The sequence below is a fragment of the Ambystoma mexicanum genome, chromosome 2q (genome assembly GCF_040938575.1).
Source record: "Ambystoma mexicanum isolate Mex_15411 chromosome 2q, UKY_AmexF1_1, whole genome shotgun sequence".
Lineage (NCBI taxonomy): Eukaryota > Metazoa > Chordata > Amphibia > Caudata > Ambystomatidae > Ambystoma > Ambystoma mexicanum.
In genome coordinates this window covers 435,618,862-435,632,512 of record NC_090924.1, presented here as the reverse complement: position 1 = coordinate 435,632,512, position 13,651 = coordinate 435,618,862, and positions in this window count along the sequence as shown.

The window sequence follows — 13,651 nt, the reverse complement described above, 5'->3', positions numbered from 1 at the left end:
AAGCAAAGAGGAAGGTTTTGTGGTGCTTCCGGAACCGGAGATGGTTCTCCTCAAGTTTCAGGGAGGCAGGAAGGCTGTTCCAGAGGGAGGCCCCTGCTGCGGAGAGAGATCTCCCCCCAACTCGTTGCTTGGAGAAGAACTTTTCCTGGTGATAGTTTAAGCGTTGTGTAAAGGGCGCAATTAGGTATGTACTGCATTGTTGTAAATTGAGGTATTAAATTAATTATTGAGGTCGGTATCACATTTGTCTTTATTAAAAGTCGTGAAAAGTGCTAAACGCCTGGCAATTCCCTGAGTAAAACTGAGTCAGCTGTTCAGTGTTTTCTTTTTATGGGGGTGCACTAGGAAGAATGTTCGCATAGCAACAAGGGACCCCAGCGTCACATCCGGCACAGTCCTTCCCTGGGAGTGGCACTCCCAGTCCCAAGACTCGCTTCCCACAGGCTCCCATACAGTGTGATTTCTCTTCACCCTGGAGCCTTATATTCAGTGGTCGAAGTGTTTTACTGTGCCTATGCTTTTATTTAAAAAATAAATAGTTCCGTAATGGTTTCGTTTTAAAATAAAAGTGTAGGAAGAAGTTGAAACTTGCACTTGCAGTGCACTGCACTGAAAGTTCCCTTAAACAGCAGATGCATGTGTTTGGGGGTTTGTATTGTGTGTGGGAGGGGTGTGGTGATGCGGTTTATAGGGAGCGTGTGCAGGCCGGCAGGGAACATAGTTCTACTACTTCTTTTTGTACACTTGGACCACTGCTTATATTAATCCCTAGCCCGCGTGCTTGTCTGTAGTGGCATGTACATCAAATCTGCCCTTCTTCAGCGGGCTTTTCATGTGAGGCTTTCTCTGCTGAACTCGATCCGTGGCAGGATTACCATTACCCAGAATGCAATGGGAGCGATCTCTGGTGAACTCCCCGTTTGCCCAAAGCCCAGACACGCATGCAAGCAATTTTTTTAATCTACCCCCCACCCCATTACTAATTAGGGGATCTTGTGCCTACTGTTTAAATAAGGTAGCAGGACAGTTCTTGGAGCTGATGTGCATGGGCAGCAGGCAGTGGAAGATGCTATTTTTTTTTTGTTTAAATATTTTTATTGATTTTCAACATGAAAGGCATTACAAACAATTCAACCAACAATTAATTTCCTTTCATTCGAGAAAAATCTTTTACCTCCCCAACAATTCCACAATGTCCCACATATTTGGCATTAAATAACAGTGTTAGATACAAGGTATATAGTGCAATATGTCTTCTGTAAATTAATCGGGGGTAATGAGAGAAAGGGTGGGGGGAGGGGAAGGAAAGGGAAAAAAAAAGAATAAATAAAAAGGTTAAGTTCATTGGTCAGTTATCTTTCCTTTAGTTGATCGGAGACATGAATTCATTAAACAATATCAAGTATCAAGAGTTCATAAACTTGATTAGCATTGATGCATATTCTCTCTCAAAAGTGCATAAGTGCAAGGCTACCGATCTATGGTTGGATCAGGAATTCATGAAATGTTTCAGGAGTTGTGGTTGGAAGAACATGTGTTCCTTATCAGAAACAAAGTCTACGAAGGGGCGCCAGGTCCTCTGGAATCTCGAGAGTTTTCCTTGCATCATTGCCGTAAGCTTTTCTAAACCCAACAATTCCCATATTTTCATCCATCAGTAGGCTATCTGCGGGCCCTCTATCGTTTTCCAGAATCGGGCCCTGGTGATAAGAGCAGCCACTAGTAAGTGTGAAATCAAACCTGCTTTATTTCCGGACATAGGGAAGGACCCATCTTCTGGGACATCTCCCAGCAGGAATATCCTGGGGTCCATGGGAAGCAAGGAACCTGTGATTTCTTTAATTTTAGACCTCACCTCCAGCCAATATGACTGGATGATCTGACAATGCCACCACATATGAGCCATATCCCCTTGTTTGCCGCATCCATGCCAACATGTGTCCGGATATTCCGGGTTGATGGAGTGGAGTCTGCTGGGGGGAACTTACCACCTGAAGCAAATTTCTATGGAATTTTCTTTTACTAGGGTACAGCGAGAGCTAGTCCGAGTTTGGTGCCAGATCTTCTGCCAAGAATCCTCTGGAATCTCCAGGCCTAGCTCTCTCTCCCAGGCTTTCATGTATGGGAGCTTCTCACCTATTGAAGCTTTTTCTAATAGTTTATAACACTGTGAGATCCTGTGGGACTGTTGACCTTCAAGAATTTTAAGTTCGATTCCCAGAGGGGCCCTTCCTGCTGCTCTGCGAGTGTTTCGATTAGTAATCCAATGGCGCAATTGTATGTATCGAAAGCGTTCCGTCTCCGGGAGATCAAACCTTTCCCTGCATTCCTGAAAGGTTAAAGGCTCTTGATCAACGTATAAGTCTCACAGGCGCAGGGGCTTGTCCTGTAACCAGATCTGGAACGCTGATGGAAGATGCTTTTACACACACATGTACCTTTCTCCTCATACTGCTTCTGCCTGCCCACAATGACGCAACTATTAGCTGCAATCTGAAATCTGACTTTTTCTTGAAATGCAGCTCAGGAATAAATAGCATGTTGGTCAGGTCTAGGGTCTCTGCTGCGCTGAAAGGGTGAACATGATGTCTCTGTCACATTGCTATATGAGGCCCGTTAGCCTCGTTATGTGGGAGAGACCTAGGTGGGGTGTGTGGTGGAAAGGGGAAGTGAAGAGCGATGACGGGAAGTCCTCAATTGTATGTTTTTAAATGCTGGCGATCAGTCGCACGTCTCTGACCTCCTTTATTGTGCCCGACCCGAGTTACGTGCAGCGGACCTGAAGTTAAGTTTTTAGAGAAGCGAGCAAAGTGCTTCTACATTGGCGATGAAGCGTAACCCACCCGTGCGTGCGTGCAGGAGAGTGCGCCAGGGACGTCATTTAGGGTTCGCCAGTGGTCGCAACTCAGACCGGTGTGGTCTCCCTTGCGACCTCTGTGGTCTCCCTTGCGACCGCTGTGGTCTCCCTTGCGACCTCTGTAAAAAAAAAGAAAATGTAAAAAAAATCTTTCTTTTTTCCGTTTTTTGTAATGCAAGTTCCTGGAATGACTGGCTTTCTTGTACAGGCCCTTTAAAAAAAATAAGTAAAATAAGAACAGGAGTGCCACAAGTCTAACACTTTCAGCACTGACCCTAAATAAGAAAGAATAGGAAACCAAATAATGTGTCTTTCTGGAATTCTATACAATAATTGCTAGACTCATTAAAGGTTTATTTCAGGCACACTTCAGGAAGTGAGTCCCTGATTTAGTCTGTTCTTAAATGCCTCAACTCAGCCTTTCATCCTTCTGAGGTCGATAAATGAGTATAAATGAGTAAAACACAGGTTGGATGATATTGGGTGTATATTTTTTCTATATAAAGCGCTTAAGCATAAGTGCTATATAATAACACATCATTATCATTTGGTCATGGATGTCTGCTTGCATTCATAGTAATTTGATAATATGGGCCTATACACACTGATCTTAACACTACATATGGCGATCCATTCTTGCATGAAATGTACATGACATTATAGTGATATTGTAAGCATATATTTCGTAGTGTACAATGCTATGTGATGTCACTTCCTGTTTTGTCAATAGGTGAAAGGTTGTGTTCGATCGCTTCCTGCAATATGATATGATATGATATGGTATTTGTAACGCGCCTATACACAAGTGTTTCAAGGCGCGACGAGGCAGGGAGGGGGGTACAAGGGGAGACAGAAAACGATCCTACTAGGCCAGGTGTCATTCAGATCGCGCAAAATATCACTTCGGGGTGGGGTCAAATGACATCACTTCCTGTGATGTCATCAGGGGTTAAGGGTCGTGTGATGCCACTTCCGCTACTCCTGGCATTTTGGTGAAATGACGTCCCTGGAGTGCGCCAGCACGTGTGTCTGTGCCGCAACCATATCTGCGCAGAGACATCACTCCCGGGCGGGGACAGTGATCGCAGGCAGGTCTGCCTGTCGGGTTTGCAGTCCAGAAACTGCTTTCACCCTCTGAAGGGCGGGCACACCCTGGGCAGCAGCAATACTCCCAACATACCGGCACATAACTGTTTCGTCCAGTGACAGAGACAACACAGATCCGGGCCCCGGCCATGAGTGTAGCCAGCCACAGACCTTTGGAAAGGAAAAGCAGTGCAGAGGAATAGTCAGACCACCCTGTATATAAAGGCTACTGGTCTCCCTGATGCTCACCCAGATCAGGGAGGGGCCTGCCAGAAGGGGGCATGAGGGTCCCTGTTTGACTCCTGACAGCAGCCCAGGGAAGTGGGGGCATGGGGAAAATATTACCCCTCCAACACAAGTGATACGCTCTGAAACACCTGTGTATGGGAGCGATATAAGTAAAATATCATATCATATCAAATATGCTTGGAACCACCAGACCACCCATAAAGTGATTAGCACAGATGAAGGGTGTCACAGAGCCACACAGGACCCGGAGAGGGCGCAGCCATGTCAGAAGAAGACTTCCCGGCCACTGTATCAACACGCCCCACAGGAACATTCCATATGGCGCAGACCGAGACCGTTCAGTGGTAGGTCCCTGTGGCATTTGACTTGACAGATACAAGTAATCTGGGCCTGCAGTGAATCCAGTTGTCCAAAGGCGTCAAGGTATACATAGGGGTGATGGGATTCATGGATGAGGAGAGAAAGAAGAATTTGCTAACCCTGGCAGCGGGTGCAGCAGTATGCCACATCCTGTATGAGATGGTGGATGAAGAGAAGGCCACCTTTCAAGAAACGTAAGACGCCCTGGCCCTGTACTTTGCCCCACACCAATGTTGACGATGTACGCCACATATTCCACACAAAGACTCAGGAAGGATGGGAAACTCCTGACAATTTGCCATGAGGCTACACATCCGCATGAAACACTGCGCTTCTCACCGCTACTCCAATGATGAGGCGCTCACATCCAGATCAGACTCTGCCCTCTTCCTACTGGTCCTCAACATGTGGAAATTGAAGATAATGCCAATGGCCAAAGAACGGTAGCGCGTCCAGAAACTATCGCTCACGCAGGGAGAGAGAGGAATGAGGACAGGAATGATGTGCTAGCAGTGTGGCTATGAATACCCACATAAAGGTACGTGCGCAGCCTTGGAACAGAAGTGTGCAGCTTGAGGGGGGGACCACTTTCGAGCGGTGTGCAAAAACGCCCCACAATCCTCCCCACGCACCTTCTCGCCAACCAGTGGCAGACGACACACGAAATACCAAAGGGGAGAACGCAGAAGCACCTGTTGGATTCTCTACACGTCCCGCATGCGCAGTGACGTGAGGTACATGTTCAATAAAGGGCCTGCCGGGAAGGCAGGCAGTCCCGGGCACGAGCCATCTAGGCGTGTCGTGTCCTTTGTGAGCTCCTGCATCCCCTCAGCTGGGCCAGTGATGCAGGCGCTGTTTGTTCCTCTCCCCCAGCAGCACCGGCAGGGAGGAACATCACACTGGCAATGAGAACAGGGATTGAATTACGCTCACAAGCTTTCAGGCCTTAAATCAGCCCATGACACAGGCACATTTTTGGAACACACGGTGGGGGTGCCATTCCCCACCCCCAAAAACAAAAAAAACAAAAATAAATATTTATTTTCCTCCAAAGTCAATCATCCACAAAACAGTGCACGGTGGAAGCCATGTGGAGATTTATTTTTTCTCCCTTAGACCTGCAGAGGGAGCCACTGCACCACCGAGGGGGACACCCAGGAGCGGTCAACTCTATGGTGCCGCGCCAACAGATCGGCATACGAAGGTGAAGAAGGATCCATCGCTGCCCACACACATGGGGTGAACACAGCGCCAAGAAAACATGGCGACTGACCTTTCCACACCCAGACACAGCACACCGTCAAGGATAGCTGCGTCGCTGATGCCGCCGGTGCCGTCCCCTCGAACTCGTGGGGGCACCACGGCTGCATTGAGGGCTTTCGATCCCTATACTGATCCATCATCAGTGGGGCCCCACTGGATGCTATAGATTCAAAAGTTTGAGATGGCGATGGACTGTAAGGATGTCACAACATCCAGGAAGATGAGGTCACACCTTCTGCTCAACGTGGGTGATGACGTCCTGCGCATTTTCAACACGCTGGCATTGGCGATGGTGCGGACATATACCAACTGGCCAAAGATGCCCTTACAGCACATTTCATGCCACAGTGGAATCCGGACTATGGAACCTTCAACTTCTGCACCACAGTACAGAGGGAGAATGAAACACTGAACGCTTACCACACAAGAGTCAGGAGACTAGCACTCTTGTTTGAATTTGACAATGTAGAAAAGGAAATAAGGTGCCAGATCATCAACGGCATGCACTCAGAGAAACTGTGCAGAATGGTGTTGGGCGAAAAAGGCATTACCTTAGCCATCACAGCACCTGTGACCCCAGAAAACACAAATCCGCTGAGGGAGATCACAGCAAGTATCACAAAAGGAAATCACACAGATCCTCAGAAAGGAGGAGCTCACACCGCCCCCGGTGAAGACTATGATACGTAGGGACAGGCTCCCAGTCAGAAAGTGAGTCCCCAGGCTCCCCCACTGACCAAAGGAAAAGGGGCTATGTATGAACGCTAAATAAGAAAAATGGCTAAAGAACACAGCCTCACGCTAACTCTTAAAGTCCTCAATTCACCCACAGAATTTCTCTTTGACACAGGGCGACCATGAATGTTATGAGTGAAGAAACATACAAGAGACTCCCACATCCCCCCCAAAGCTAAAGCCATCGGCGGTGGACTTATACCCATTTGAATCCAACACCCCGCTGCCCTGCAAGGATATGTTCACAACTATGTGCGTGCATAAATCACACACGGCACGCATTCAACTGCATGCATTGTCAGCGGCAACAGCTAGTGGATGCATCCTTAGCTTTAAAACGGCTTTGGACATGGGACTGGTACATATTCCATACCGCATCATGGCACACAAGTACATGGCGTGGGACGGTAATGTAGTCAAGATGGTCCCAAAACTTTTTAAGGGCCTGGGGAAACTGAAGAACTGCAAAGTACATTTACACATTTACTCCACTATCAAACCAGTTGCCCAACACTATAGAGGAATTCTGATTAACATAGAGAAGCAAGTGGAAGAAGAGATCCACCCTTTACTGGACCACAACATCATTGAACGAGTGAGCGGCTCCACACCATGGGTCTGGACCATGGGCCTGTGTGTGGACATGTGCAGACCGAACAAGGCCATTCAAAGAGAAAGCACCAGGCCCCCCGGATCACAGACATGATCCACCTCCTAAATGTTGCCCCTGTGTTCTCCAAAGAGGACCTTAATAAAGGATACCACCAAATGGAACTAGCTTCTGAATCCAGTTACATCACCACTTTTGTTACGCACATGGGTCTATTTTGTTACAAGAGACTCAATTTTGGTATATCATCTTCTGTGGAAATATTTCAGGAAGAAATACACCAAGTTATTAAACATATACCAAATTGCTTGAAATATAGCCATGACATTCTTGATTTCAGCAAAACCCTACATCGAGTCCTTTTGGCTTTAGAAACGGCAAGAGTAATGCTGAGCAAAAATAAATGTGAGTTTCGTGTTCAGCACTTTCCACTCCTCCCCTGCCCCTTGCACTTTCCCCCTTCCCTCTCCCCTGCACCCCCGCGTTCTCAATGTCACTGGGCCAAGTAAGATCATTGTTTTGTCCCCCCTTGTTGCCCTCCCTTGCCTATGAAACACTTATGTATGGCCGCAATATAAATAAAATATCATATCATATATCACACTGAAATTCGTTGGGCACATATTCTTGAAGCAAGGGATGAAACCGGACCCAGAGAAAGTGGGGGCTCTGACCGAGACCTCAAGGCCAACCACAGTCTCAGGTCATTCCAAAATGACGTCCCTGTGACACATTGGAAAAAGGTGTAAAGGCATCACACAAATAATTAATGATTGTGGGAGGGGAGACAATGTCTTTCTATGTCTTTCTATGGAATTTAAAGCTTTTAGCATTAAGATTGCTGAAGATGAAATACCCTAGCCTCCCCATATGCTGCCCTTATTATTATCATAAGGACATAAACGGAAATAGTATTTGGTGCATCCCACAGATTATCTAAAAGGATAGTGTGGCCTTCTTATGCGTGCCAAGCATGGAAGGAAGGACGCCCCTCTTAGGGCCATTATCTCCTGTGGATGGATCTAAGTGGTTTAACATGCTGTGTATGTACCATAAGGAGCAGCTCGTGAGAAAGGGACGCCCAGCTTGTTCCACTGCCTCCCTTTAATGGACCCCAGAACTGACTTTAAATTCCATTCCTTTGGGAGATAAGACGCCCCACACTTACCCCACTACTAGTCATGTATACTTTTCAAACCAACATTCAGACTGGAGCCAGCACAGAAGTAGGCGCCATTACTCAGCAATTCCTGCCTTGGCTCTGCTGTGACTGTTAGACCTTTTTATAAAAGTGTATCATTTGCCTTCAGACCACCGCCCCATTGTTTCTGTACTTTATTTGAAGCCTTGCCTTGCATTGCACCCCATAGATCTAAAATCTGCGCCAATTCAACCTTTAAAATATCAGCCAATCTAGAAAAGAGTGAGGTCTGAAAGGGTAGCAGTGGGGAAACGTGTGTGCCAGTAAGGAAGGGGAGGGCCTGGCATGTCAGTGTATGAGGTGGGGGGGGACGCATTAGTCTGCTCACAAAGAGAGTACAGTTCACTCCAATAGTTGTAGATCAATAGCTTATTTAACGTTCATGAAAATACAAAAAATATTCACTCCAAAACTTAAACAGCACTTTCGACTTTGCACTTTACACACAGTAACGATGTAGAATAACTATTCACACGCGCCCCAAGGACAGTCGCCCACCTATGAATATACACCAAACAATCAGGCACCATAATACACATAATTTATACACGCCGCATGTGTGTAAATTAAACAGGCATAAACACACACACAGCCCACACATATAAGCAGAAACTGAGGAAGACAATACAGGTTTGCATGGTTGTCCCAGGTTCTCTGTAATGTGAATGCATAAGGGACTTACCCATGCTTTTCACTTTTCCCTTTCTTACCCACGTTTTCCCAAGTGTGCTTTGAAAGCAAGATATTAAAACACAATAATAATGCAGTACATTTTGAGACCATATCCATTTGTCTCGGAGTAAAAGACATATTGTAAGGAGAATTAATCTGGCCACTACTGGGCTGTAGTTCTACTGAACCCACTATTTATAATGGCCGTGTTTTCCTGACACAGCATAACACAATGTTCCCGCTGAACCTATGCATCTCGGACCAACATCAACCAACATACGTCCTATTCTCTGCAACATCCACCGGACTGACCTTTCCCCTGCCTAGTCACACAAACAGGGCCAGCGGTGGAAATAGAAAGAAATGGGAGGGGGATCTAACAAGGGTGGGGGGCGGTGTTTGGAGAAGGGGGTGGAGTTTGAAGGAGGAGTTTAGAGGGGCGGAGCTGACAGTTGACCTCCAATCAGACTAGGCCCTCATTACGACCCTTGCGGAATTCGGAAAACGATGGCGGAAATGCAATACCGCCATCGAATAGCGCTCGGTGCGACTATGACCCGTCACCGCAAAGTACGAAGCCATTAGCGACACCGTAGTGAACGCCAACGCTAACTGCACCAAGCACGCGCGCGCGCGCCATGCCAAACCGCAAACACCACCATGGCGCAAGGGTACGCCAATTCCGACCCTAGCGGACATGTACCTAACGCCATCAAGCATGGCGGAATGTACCATTCCGCCATGGTGAGAAGTACGGCATCGCGAATCAACCGTAAACGGCCCCACTGAGTGCCTGTACACCGCTCCCTGCCCACAAAGTACAACTCCCCGTAGGTGCAATGAAGTCACAATGCAACCATTGAAATGTACAAGTCACCCATGCATGCCAACGAACAAAAGAAACACAACAGGGGCCAATGGGAGCTGCAGGGCACAGATGGCACGAATACAGAAGCCATCCCAATGGACATGACCACAGTCCCCCACCAAGAAACGCACGCAAACACAGGCACCTGTGACCAGCAATATTCCGAGAATCACATCATTCCACCAGTCCACCTGGCTGACCGGCATCTGTTACACAAAACCCAATCCCCCGCCCCTGAGCATGACAACATTCAAACTGTCATATTGGCAGCCCCCATCCCTGACCTCACGGGCTTCGTAGGCAAACGCGCCCAGTACAGTACCACGCAACTAAACTCCGAAGCTGGAACCCAATGCAGATCTCCTCACAATACATCGCCCCCCAAATAGGCATATGCCACATCACTTGCAAAGAAGAACGCTACACGGGCCAAATCAGAATAGAAATTTAATGCACATCAAAATCACCAAGCCCATACAGCCATCAGCCCATGAACTCCAAAACAGTTTTCACCATTGTGGGCTGCATCTGCAAGAAATGACCAGCCACTACTTGTGTGACGCCCTGTTCCCTCATGGTACACAGAGCCACATTCACGTACGAAAAGGCAACATGGAAGCGCACAGAACCGCAGGACCGTCCCAATGGGGAGGCACTAGTCCAGCTGAAAGGCCGAAATGTTGCTCCGAGCCACCAGTACTGCGTAAGGGCATGCGGGCCATTGGCGATCGTCCCATAAGATCGTAATGCTGCTCCACTGATTAACACGAAGCAGCAGGTGTCGGGAGTAAAACCCATCTGCAGGAGTGGCATACAGATGGCAGTGGCAAAAGGGGAGGAGATACCTGTCAACCAAAAGAAAAGAAAAAGAACAGAATGGCCATCAGAACTACATTCGAACAACTCACTTCAATGATCACACTAAATCCACAGCCATATGCATGCTAGCCCACTCCAAAGGATCATCACCACCCCAAAACCACTTGCCACTCATAACCATCTATATCGAGGTGCAAACACCATCACAAACGAGTGTACCTGTGCATGCGTCTGTCAAAACAGAATCCATCAGATGGGAATGTTAACGTGCATGGACACAAGTGTCTGAGGGCGCGTCGAGACAGGGAGGGCTCAACAAGGCCAGATAGACGATGGTCCCACTATGGCAGCCCTGCATCACATAGCGTAGGGGAGGCGGATAGATCCCAAGAAGCCCTGTACATGGCAAACTCTGTATCAAATCACCTGCCCATGCATCCATTCATCATTCCCTCATCCCGGGATTAAAACGCCTGAATATTTACTCACATAACATTAGAAATATCCATTGAGTCTGTGCGTTATGCAGCCTGCAAAATCCACAGTGCCCCAGCCCGTAATTCCAGTGTAGTGAAGTAACATGTATTTGGGAACGTCCGGCCTCATCGCCCACGTCGCTATTGCGCATCCAAAACTATTCATATCAATCATTGCATCCTCGCCATGGCCCCTGTCTCAAGGACATTGAACAATAGTACGTTATATTTGCAGTCAGACCTGTGGGCATTTCCTCGCCGCTAGCTGAAAACCGAAAGCGCCGCCCTTCGAATTCCTCATTTGCAACATCACGTCGAAGAGGCATCTGTGGCCGTTTGAAATCACTAATTATTCCATCGAGTGCGGCTGTGTGTGAAAATGGCAACTGCCTTCACCCACAAATGGGACGCCCCGCCCGTCGTTGCAACTCGGTACAGTGATGCATGAGGGCCCACCGTTACTCGAGTACTACGTTCCACTGACCCTTCACAAGTCTGTTCGCGACTGCACAGATAGTATGTGAAACAATGGGACCACAGCAGAATGAACATATCAACCAATCTTACACGGCCATCGGGTACAAATACATGATTGCAATAGCAAAATGCCATTCCCCGAATTGCAGCGTTGTGCGCGGGACGTGCTCGGCCAAAGGGGAGAGCAGTTTGCACAGGTGGAATTAATCACCACAGGTGGAGGCCATACAGCCTGAAAACACATAAATTGCACAGCCAGTCTCCTCCCACAACCACACCGAAATGCTACCGGCAGGACTCGCGATGTTGGCCCTGGGGGACCTGATAGCACTGCAAGTACTCCAACTCCAAGAAGAAGACGAACACCAACTACAACCGGCCGCACGGAGGAGACGCAGGAGGAGGAGGAGGCCAAGGCAGGGCCAGCAAGGGCCGCCAGCACAGCCACTACCACCACGCAGGCAGCCCGTAATCCCACGCCTCCGAGCACATCCGTTCAACCTCACTGATGAGCAGATCCACACCCTCTACCGTCTGGACCGGGACACCATAGCCGCCATTGTCGACATGACACAGGCTGACCTTGTCAGCATGATAGATAGCCCAACCGCCATCCCACCCCTACTGAAGGTGGTGTCTGTACTCCACTTCCTGGCCACAGGCACCTACCAGCACACAGTCGGACAGTTGCATGGCATTTCTCAGCCACTGTTCTCACGGACACTATTGCAAGTGCTCGATGCCCTCCTGCAGCATGCAGACGACTACATCTCTCTACCACGCTCGGAGCAGGAAATTACCAACACAAAAGTGGGATTCCATGCACTTGCCGGCATACCGGGTTGCATTGGTGCCATCGACTGCACCCATGTGGAATTGGTCGTCCCACATGCCATGGAGGCCCAGTACCGCAACCGAAAACAATTTCATTCCCTGAATGTACAAATGGTGTGTGACTCCAACAGGATCATTACACATTGTTGTGCCCGATTCCCTGGATCAACCCATGATTCTATGGTCTTGAGGAACTCTACAATACCACGCTACATGGAGCGACACGCAGGGAACAGATCCTGGCTACTCGGTGAGTCTCATTACATGCATGATTATGTGGGGTATGTGATTCGGCAATGACCTGGCAGGAAGGGGGGGGTGTGCGTACGTAGCAATGGCATTCCACATCATACGTTTCTCGTCCACATACAGGTGATGCTGGATATCCACTGAAGAGATGGCTCCTCACACCAGTCCGGAACCCACGGGACCAGCATGAGGAGGACTACAACCATGCCCACTCACGTACCCGTGTAGTCATTGAACAGGCATTCGGCCTACTGAAGACTCGTTTCCGCTGCCTCAGCAGGTCTGGCGGGGCACTCCTGTACCGCCATGAGAAGGTTGCAAAGATGGTCATGGCATGTGTCATGCTCCACAACATGTGCGTACGTAGAAATGTGCCCATGCCCCCTGACGCAGAACTGCAAGCACCTGATGATGGTCATGATGAGGGTGGGGATGTGGCAGCACCTCATGGAGTCTGCGAGGCACCGGAGGCCCGTGACATTCGTCAGCATCTCATTGATGCATGCTTCTAGCACTCACGCCTGGTGGCTGATACATGGACACGGGACTCGTGGCACTGTGTGTGTCTGGGACATGCACAATATGGACTGTACGCCTATGATGGCCTAGTACACAAAGATCAATGTCCACACATCTCATTGGTTGATCGTGCACTGTTTATGGCATATGTGATATCATGTTGTACACCCTATCGACCCGCCACCCAAGTGAGCCCAACACACCCCCTCCACCCTCCTACCTCCCCCCCGAACACCAGTGTCCAAAGATGCTCATTGTCAGTGGGCTGTCGCTATTGCAAGCCCCCTCTGCGGGTATCAGGGGCACCCCTGCCTGTGGAGCGCAGGTTCCTCCCAGATCTACGTTGGGGGCTGCCCTGAACGGATGATGTGTCTGC